The following is a 9,505-nucleotide window of genomic DNA, read 5'->3' on the forward strand; positions in this document are numbered from 1 at the left end:
CTCACTGTGATGGAGCCAAGTGCTGTCAGAAGCCACGCTGGGACCCCAAGTCACATCTAACCCTCTCCAGTTGCCCCATTCATTAACAGTCCCCATACCCTGTGTCCACCCCACTCCCACCCCTGGATGCATTTTAGCGAGGTGACCTAATGGTAAGCAGAGAAAAGGAAGACAGAGGTAAGAATGGAGTGGCTGAGGAACTGGTATGTCTCAACACCGCTAGGTAAGATTTCATCATCTCCCACAGCTGGAAAAGACACGCAGGCCAGCTCAGCTACCTACTCTATGTGCGTCTTGCTCAAACCTCTTGGGTGGCTTGATCTGGCTCAGCATCCTTCCATTCCCTGACACACGGTAAACAAAGCAGGTGGATCTTCCCCTTTGTCTCTTGCACCTGCTCCCCTTTTTTCAAGGAGAAGACTAGCTGGGCTGCGATGCAATTAGAAAAGACTGGGACCAAAAAACCGTGACCGGAATGGCTGTCCTAGGGGTGATGCAGTGTGGCAGGGCCTGGGGCAGCGCCTTCTAGGGTTGGGGGTTTATGCGGGGGGTCTTTGGTCCAGCTGCCCTCCTTGTGCCGCTCAGCTTGGTCTTGTCCTGTACTCACGACTCTAGGTTCCTGACATCTAGCCTCTGTATTTGTTGACCTGACCCATCCAGTTTCAACTACTAATTTGAATTTGTTTGTTTGTTTGTTTGGTCCTTGGGGTTATCTCCTGTTTCCTGTTTTCTTTTTAACTTTAGTTATGCATTTGGCAGTTTGCCTGTAGTTTATCTAGTACCTAAACTTTATAGTCCTAGGATGTTTTAAGTCAGTAACGCTAGAAACAGAAGCTCCAAGTTTTACTTTTCTTTTTTCCCTTTTTTAATGCCATGAAGGGCTGGGTCTTGCCTCTAGGCACCCTTTACGACAACCCTATAAACTTTACAATCTAAAGTATCACTTTTAGGGACAAAAAGACTGAGTGCAGAAAGTTAAGAATGTTGCTTAACAGCATCCAGAATATGAGGTGAACTCAGAAATCTTTGCTACCGTCCCTACCACCTCCTCCGAGTAATGAGCAAAGGTTCTACACATGTTAAGAAACAGGGCAGAAATGAAGAGGGCCAGGCCAGTGGCTGACGGTGTGATGGAGCCTCAGGGGCTCTGACAATGACCCGGAAGCAGCCTGAGCAGCACCTGGGACCTCATTTCCCACATGCTGTGACCACTGTGGTCAGTGCTGGGGCCAAAAGCCAGAGTGGGCAAGGAACACTCGGTAGTGAAGGCAGCCCTCAATGGCCTCTGTGGGGGAGAAACTGAGCGTGACCCCAAATTAAAGATGCCACTATCATTGCCGTGAATGTCTTCTGCTTGTTCTCCGGGTCTTGGCTTATATGTCACTTTCTCGGCAGTCTTCCCAGACAGGAGTAAGTTCCTTGTTATACATGCTTCCATGTGCTCTGTATTTTTCCTTCGTAGAATGCAATACACCTTTTGTTATTTATTCGACAGCTCTCTTCCCCAGTGTTCAAGATCTATGGACAGGGAATGTGCGTATCTTGTCTGCTTTATCCAAAGCCGCTAGCACCATGGTTGGCACAGAGAAATGCTCAACCAACACAACTGTGAATGAATCTATGAGTGACTTTGTATTATGCTTTCTGGAAGCAGGTCTATGCCTGCATACGGAATCACTGGGGAGCTTGGTTAAGAGACCAATGTCAGCACCCCACCCTCAGGGAGTCTGAGCTAATTTGGGGGATAGTGGAGACCTGGCCTCACATCCATTATTCCATTTGATTCCTACAACTAGTCTGGTAAATGGACAGGGTGAGAAATCATTCTTCCAGTTTTATAAATAAGGAAGCCGAGTCGGGGAAGAGGGTTAACTTTTAATGTCTGGCGAAAGTCATAGAACCAGCTAGTGGCAAAGCCTCCTGAATCCTGGTTGAGTTTTCCTGTTCACAGTAAGTCTCTTCCTGACAGAGCTGGTGTGTTCTCGTGGTATGTGCGTGCGTGTGTGTGTGTGTGTGTGTGTGTGTGTGTGTGTGTATGCACTTAGGAGTGGGGTGTGTACAGTGGCAGAAGGAAGGTTGACATGGCGGGCACCATGACCCCTTTATATGTACCCTAAGAAATCCGCCTTTTCAGGACTGCTTCCTGTCTGAGGCTGCTACCCCATCATCGATTAGCCAAAAATTTACAGGGTGACTTTGCTTGGGAGGTTCCCAGGATTACCACCTACTCTCATAAACTGGCGAGGCCGATTAGGATTCCTTGGTGCCTTCCGTGCTCGCCCTGACTAGCCAGGCCTTCTCACCCCCAGATGATCTCAGCCAGAGCCACACTGCCGCTGTCGGATTTACTGCCCTCCCAACCCCTCGGGGAGGTGTTCCTTCCATTCTCTGGAGCAGAAACATCTTCTAGGCCGCGTTTCTCACTCTCCCCACCCCTCGGTGGTGCTTCTCTACCCTCCCTTGTGACTAGGCCTCCTCCCTGTTCTGGCTCCAGGGCTAATTTCATCACTTCACTGTTTATAGCCTTTGGAGGAAATCTGGGAAGACTTAAATCAAGCAAGGCTGACACCAACCTTCAGCAAACATTCCCTCAAAAAGCGCACAGCTTTGTCATAACTTTCCTCTCCCATGAGCGTCCCCCAAATTGGCAATCATTAGCAAGTGGGAACTAATAAAGACCCTGTTCCGGTACTTTGCAGAGCGGCCCATAGGAAGGGAAATGACAGCTGCCAGCATGGATCTCGGCTCTCTCTACATGAGGAGCTCACAAGTACTTGGCTCTATTCCCTTTGCTGACATCTCAGCTCCATAACTCACAGCCCTCCCTAATCCCCAAAGAGTTCTCTTCTCTTTCTAATCCTTTGGACTTCCTGTTCACTGAGGCTGAGCCATGGACCTTGGGGACCCCTAACTTACCTATGTCTAGAATGCTATAGAAACTCTCCACTTTTGCTTTGTTCATTTTAATGAGAATACAATCCAAAGCATTTGTGAGGCTTTCATAAGCCAAGTCCTTTGCACATACGAGCTCATTATATTCATATTACCCCAAGATTGTTCCGGTCAGCGGATGGAAGCAGCAGCAGACATAAAGAAGTGAGAAGAGCTTGGCTTGAGGCACAGAGACTACGATTGATTAGAAGATGATTGATTAGACAGGAATCTGTAGTCCCCCCCCCTTATAGTGGGCCAAGCAGGGTTGACAGAGATGGGAAAAGAATGTTCCTCCCCCTCTCCATCTCCCATGCTTGCCTCTTCCCACGCCTAGTGTGGTGATCTGACTTAGTGTGGAGTGCCCAGCTTTCTGAATTGTTCTCAGAGTTAGGTGTGGGAAGGGACTTTGTAGGTCACAGAACCCACCTGTCATGTGACAAAGGCTCAGAGAGGTTAAGTGACCTGACGGCTAGTTAGTGACAGCTAGTCCCTAAACTTCCAGGTATCTGAAGCAAGACCCAAACACACATACAGAATGCTCGGAGAGTTGGCAGACACATCTCAGAGAGGTCAGAGAGCTGGGCGAAGCCTTTTCCATCCGGGCCTGACTTCTATTTACATGTCTGGTCTCCAAGCAATTTTTCATCTCCTCAAAGTCAGGAAATCTTCCCTCAGCACGGGGCTGGTCACGTAGCGGGCGTTCAAAATAGATGGGTTTTACGGACCCTTTGAGGAGGGCTGCATCTCAGTTAATTGTTAACTTCTGCTGCTTCAATTAAGGGCTCATTTTTATTCAAAAATAAAGATTAATTACTTAAAATATGGTTTAAATAGGGTTTATTCTTAGAGTTCTCTGTGGCTAGGGCATGCTGACGCACTGAGGATGCAAAGGCTTAAAGCAGTAGAGATTTAAAAGGACCTACAGATTATCTGAACTAAAAAGGAATGAACTGGGGGAGGTGGGTGCAGCAGCATTTAAGACCTGCTTCTCCTTCCTTCGTCGGAACGTGAACAAGAGATAGGATATTCCTCTCCTAAAGTTAAAAAGCCTTTCTTACGTTTTGTGGGGGAGGGGTATTTTCTTCCATCGTGTCCCAGTTAATCACCTTAGAATACCACTGGTGCTTCACAGCTCTCCGAAGTATGGCCCTGGTTCTTCCCTGGGTCACACATAAATTATCCATGGGTAATTGAAGAGCACCTGAGTATCAAATATTATGGGTCGCCAGGTGTCTGGCGTGGTTAGAGAAGTTGCCACAGCGTAGGCCATGGGTGTCTGGAGGGCAGCTAAGTGTCCAGGAAGGTAGAAATAGCCTCTGTTGCCGCCTCTCTCTCTCTCTCTCTCTTTTCTTTTTTCATTTCGCTGACCCTGGATAAAGGCTATTGTGACAGGAGGGGGTGAGCTTGGGAAAGGACACTGGAGAAGATACGGTAATGTCTGGACCTCGAAGTCATTAGGAAAGCCCCTTTCTCGGGACAAGGTCAGGACAAGCTTCAAAGGACAAGCATGCTGCTCTGCATAGCACATCTCTGACTCCCTGAGCCAGCTTCTGCTTCTCCTGGTCTAGAGGCCCCAAGGGATTGGAGCTGTAATGAGGGAGCATCCTGGTCCCTGTACTAAAGAAGCCGGGCCCAAGAATTACGACCAAAGGTGCAGCCAGGTCCCACTTCATCTATTGATCTTTACCCAAATTACAGGCAGTATGATTAAAAAGAAATCAAATAGCCTTCGCAACCCGTGTCGTAAGCTCAGACTCACGAAGCGGTGGCAACCGCTGGAGAGTTGAAAGCACCTCTGTTCCCTTCATACCTAAGGTCCTAATATCCAACTCAAACACCAGGCGGACAGCCACAGGAGAAACTTCCCCCCCCCCCCCTTTTTAAATCTCTGCTCTCGCAGAGGCTTGTGGAAGGTCTGAGTGAAGGTGCATGTGCTGGCACACTGTAATGCGTGACTGCTGACTCTGCGGGGGCCGAGCTCGGTTCACTTCCTCTGGAGGTGGAAAACAGCCTGGACCTGTTAACCAACTGCTAACTCAACTGTGGTCACCAACTCCAGCTTTTTTTTTTGGTTGACCAAAAATGTGGAGTCGATTCACTCTTTAGCCTTTCTGCAATCTTCCATCAGAGTCAGCAAGGGGGAGAGATTCGAGGAATCGAATAAAAGGTCTTTCTTTGGGAACTTCAAGGAACATATTTTGATGATTATCTTCTACAAGAGTTCACAGAGTGGGTTTTTTGAAACAGCCAATTGGGTCAGTAAAAATAAAGATTTGAGAGTCTTCTCAGGAGCCAATGCTATATTTAAAATTATAGAATAGCTGTAGTCTAAGGCTGGAGAATGCTATAATTAAGGTTGCAAAATTGTTTTCATTAGAATCCTCCGGTCATTACCCCCTCCCTGAGGCTTCCTTCGCGGATGTGTCTATATTTGGATGGGAATCAGCCTGCCTGGCTCTTTCCCTGGATTCTCGTGCTCAACAAGTTGTCACGATCGGTTTCCCTGAACACTCACCTCCCTTCTGCTCCTTCATTCTTCAAATCCACATTTGAGGCTCTGGAACATGCATTTCCTCCGCCGCCCCCCCCACGCCCTTACCTCTTTCTGAATGCCCCAAGCCAGCCCACAGCTCTCTCAGCATCTGCTGCCTTCTGCCGTGTTCCCAGTAACCGCAGTAAGCTGGTGGGAAAACTCCCCCTTCAGCCTAAGCCCTCTTTATCCTAAATAGCTTTCCTCCCATTTCTTGCCCTCTGTGTTTCTAACTGGGCACTCTTGGCATGTGGCTGGCACGGTTCTTCATTAGACAGGATTTTCCCACGCTGTGCAGACATTTGGCATTCTGGCCCACTAAATGCCAGTAGCAGCCCTTGGACCTTGTGGTAACTCCAACTGTCCACCCCATTTCTACACATCCCTTCAAGAGGTGGTATAGCCGCTAGTTGAGAAGAGAACCCAGGCTATTCGCTCAATACAACAGCCTCCAACCTTCCCCCCATCTCATATTTACTGGTCACCTCTGTGTAGAGAGCAACTCTTCTACTCCCCTTGACCCGACAAATCCAGGGGGGATAGGAAGGGTGGGAATCAGTTTCTTGATGTCTGCTGTCACCTCTGAGCCTTCAAACCCCACACTCACCACTTGAGGTCCATGCTGTCTCTTACACGGAACCCCCCCTTCCCTTCTCTGCGCGTCATGTGCAAAAATAGTGGGAACACCACCTACTTCACGGAGCTGTTGGGAAAATTCAAGGAGGTGATATATGAAAAGTATCAGGCATATAGTAAACACTTGATAAGTGATAGCAGCAGTCATTTTTATCAAGACTATTTTTCTATCCTACTGGAAATGCTGCTGCCATTTATCTCCCTTTCCCAATGCCTGTCACTCTCAGGACCAATTTCCAACTTTCAAGAAACTCATTTCTAAAACATGTCCTACAGAACACTAGCTCCAAAATACTCTCTGTAAAAAAAAAAAAAAAAAAAAAAGATTATTTGATCAAGTAAGTATGGAAAACGCTACATGCTCTGTCACCATCTTAGAATCTCATATTAACATGCTAAAAAAATTTTAGTCCTGCAAAAAAATCTGTGTCTAATTCTATGTTTCTCAAACTTGTTTGACCATAGCACTTCCTGCCATTCTTGAAAAAAAATTCTCCATGGAATCCCATGGGAATGGTATTTAGAGATGCATGGACTTCAGGGAGCACCGTTCTGGATAAGTACCTCGCTGGACTAGATTATTTCTTCCTCCTGTCTCCTGCCATCAACTTTAATGGGGGCAACGTTTATGCTGAAAGCCCACAGGTCTTCTGGACCTCAGGGCCCCTGGATCTGAAATCTGTAGGTCTCATCTCCTTGTTGGCTGTAGCTCAGGCTGCCCACCATCTGTCTGTCCATCAGCAGCACAAAGCTTACTGCGATTGCATCTGTGAGATCTGAAGCTCCTTTCGTAAGGCTCTCCTACTGTTCTTCCTAATCCCTGCTGCACTAGCCTTTACACTCCTTACTTCACCCAGGCTATCAGCCTCGCTAGCTCCAGGATCAGCTTCGGCTCCCTGGAGCCTTTAGCTTTCTCTCCTGCCCTTGTGCCCTTCTGTCCTTGGCCTATTTTCTCAGCTTTATGCTGGGGAAACCCAGCCGGGTGGGAGCATGTCAGAGAGGAGTGTGGGTTTGGCCCCCGTCAAGTCCTGCCATCTGGACCCTCACTCCCTACTTCTCCCCTTCTCAGCCCACCCCGTTCTCCGAAGAGGAGCTCGCCTCCACCTTTTCTGAAAAGACTAGACATGGAAAGGAGAAAATTCCAAGAAGGAGGTCAACGACATCCGTAAAGGCGAATGGGTAGATCTGAAGCAAAGGCACAGGGAAGCCTCGTGTCAGAGAAGTTTCAGAATGAAGGACTTAGGTAGTTAAAGTAAGAAGCGGGGCCGGGCACAAAGGGCTTTTCAAGGTGGGGTTGGCCTGCGCTCATTGGAAGGTAGAGAGAGAGAAGGGGAAACTTGGGGGTTCGGTGTAAGCTCTCCACCTCCCCCTAACTCCTTCCTGCTGTTACGCCTCAAAGCCAGCCTAGAAGTGGGTGTGCGGAAGTGGCCTGCCCAGGCATGTGGGGCGCAGTGTGGCACCCGACTTCCATACTCCAAACGAGCGTGCACAGCTATCTCCCTTCCTGGATTCTTTTCTTCAGGGGCTACATATGCAAGTAGGTAAAGATGGATGTATAAAGATGATCACTGCAGACTACCATAAACCCGAGGCGAGATGTAAATAACTCAAATGCCCATAGATAAGTGATTGGTTAAATAAACTATTGTAAAGTTGCACTATGGAATATTATACAACTATTTAAAAATTAATGCAGATCTATATTTATTGCCCTGGAAAGATATCTATGCTTGCTGACTTTTAAAAACACATATACAGAATAACACGGATAGTATAATCTTACGCGTGCGAAAAAAAAAATCTGTGTGCAAATATACACAGCAGGACTTCTGGAAGAGAGCTCCTACAGACCTTGTTAGTTAGTTACCTCTGAGGGCTAGGAGTTCACGCGAGTGCTATTATTCTTCCTTTTCTGAATTTTTAAAAAAAATTTCATAATGAATATGTGTCATAAAAAAGATTAAATGCAACTAGTAATGCAAACCGTCTGTCCATGTCCCTCCTTCAGGTCCCTGTAGAGAGCCGTCTGCTCACCACAGCAAAGCTCACTCTGGCCTCCTATGTCACTGGGTCCCCACATCCCTGCTCTTCTCCTTCTCCCTACCTTCCAACAAGCGCAGGCCAACCCCACCTTGAAAAGCCCCTCATGCCCGGCCCCACTTCTTACTTTAACTACCTGGGTCCCTCATTCTGAAACTTCTCTGACACGAGGCCTCCCTGTGCCTTCAGCTTCAGTTCGACCTGTCCGCCCCTCAGCTCGGGCAGCCCGGCTTTCTCCCGATCAGATGACCCTGTGCTAGCTCTGCTGATTAACAGTCAACTTTGTTGATGTTGTTGACCTCCTTCTTGGAACTTTCTCCTCTCGATTTCCATGACAGTACTATCATACTTCTCTGCCTGAGTCCCTGACCACTCCTCTTGGCTCCTTCACAAGCTCATTTTCTCCCTCTCATTCTCTAAAAGCAGAAATTTCCCAACATCTCCAGGGAGGAGTAGCAACCAGGCTGTCTCCTAGACAAACTCTTCCAGGGCCTCTCCAATGTCAACAAGACACAGTTGGAAGTCCCCAGCATGGCACTCAAGGCCTCCTGGTCTTGTGACTTCCTGTGTCTCTCAACTAATTCTCAACTCCAGGCAAATGTCTACCCATCACCTCTAAGCACACTCACCCAATGACATAATGCCCAGCTTTCACCAAGACAATTCTGTCTCTCTCCTCACTGTCCCTTCAATGACCTGATCCAAATCTTGCCCACCCTTCAACTCCTCTCTAAGGTCCTCCTGAACTGCCCGACTTGAAATGCTCTCTTCATCTCTGGCGATTCCTATTCAGTCTGCCACATATACCACTCATTGGTTCATTTGCATTATGTCCCTCGATTATTTCATTCTCTTCTTAAGAGTGTGTATGTCTTATCTCTGCTTGAAGGCAGGAACCATTTTTGCTAACCTTTAAACTAGCAAGCTTCCCCTCAAAAAGCATGCTTGCTCACTGAAAAGTGTGGGAAAACATCCCCAGAATAACCAATACTTTAGCTTGGATTCAGGTGGATGTGAAGGTATCTCATCTGAGCCTTGAAGGAGGTGTCTGCGAGTCTCCACCTAAAGATGGTCAGGACAGTGCTGGAAAGATAGGACTGCAGCTCAGAGGAGTAAATCTGGTATTATCTGCTTATTCTCGTGTCAAATCTCTGAGACCGTTCAAGGAATGGGTGCCCAAGAAGAACCAAGGAGCCCACAGCTGAAACCATAGATTCCTCCAGAAGAGGAGCAGCAAAGGAGGAGAGATGGGAAAAGAACCAATACCACCCTGAACAGCCTCCTTGGGACCTCTCGTATGACACCACTTTTAGTCTTTTTTAAGTGATCTGGGCACACATCTTTAGTGTCCTAGCAAAGGGTAAG

The 9,505-nt window shown here is 47.7% G+C and overlaps 1 protein-coding gene across 2 annotated transcripts in view; it reads right to left on the minus strand.

Annotated features, from left to right (window-relative positions):
* Positions 1-9,505, minus strand: part of SCARA3 (scavenger receptor class A member 3) — a 32,546-nt gene that overhangs the window by 18,151 nt on the left and 4,890 nt on the right. The window contains exon 1 of one of the 2 annotated variants that reach the window (XM_011359352.2): positions 3,993-4,135. The exons of the other annotated variant lie outside the window; for it this stretch is intronic. The gene's annotated coding sequence lies outside the window, so the exon portion shown is untranslated. Of the gene's footprint in view, positions 1-3,992; positions 4,136-9,505 lie in introns of those variants that run through there. 2 annotated transcript variants of the gene reach the window in all.

The sequence above is a fragment of the Pteropus vampyrus genome, unplaced genomic scaffold, assembly GCF_000151845.1.
Source record: "Pteropus vampyrus isolate Shadow unplaced genomic scaffold, Pvam_2.0 Scaffold47, whole genome shotgun sequence".
Taxonomy (NCBI): Eukaryota; Metazoa; Chordata; class Mammalia; order Chiroptera; family Pteropodidae; genus Pteropus; species Pteropus vampyrus.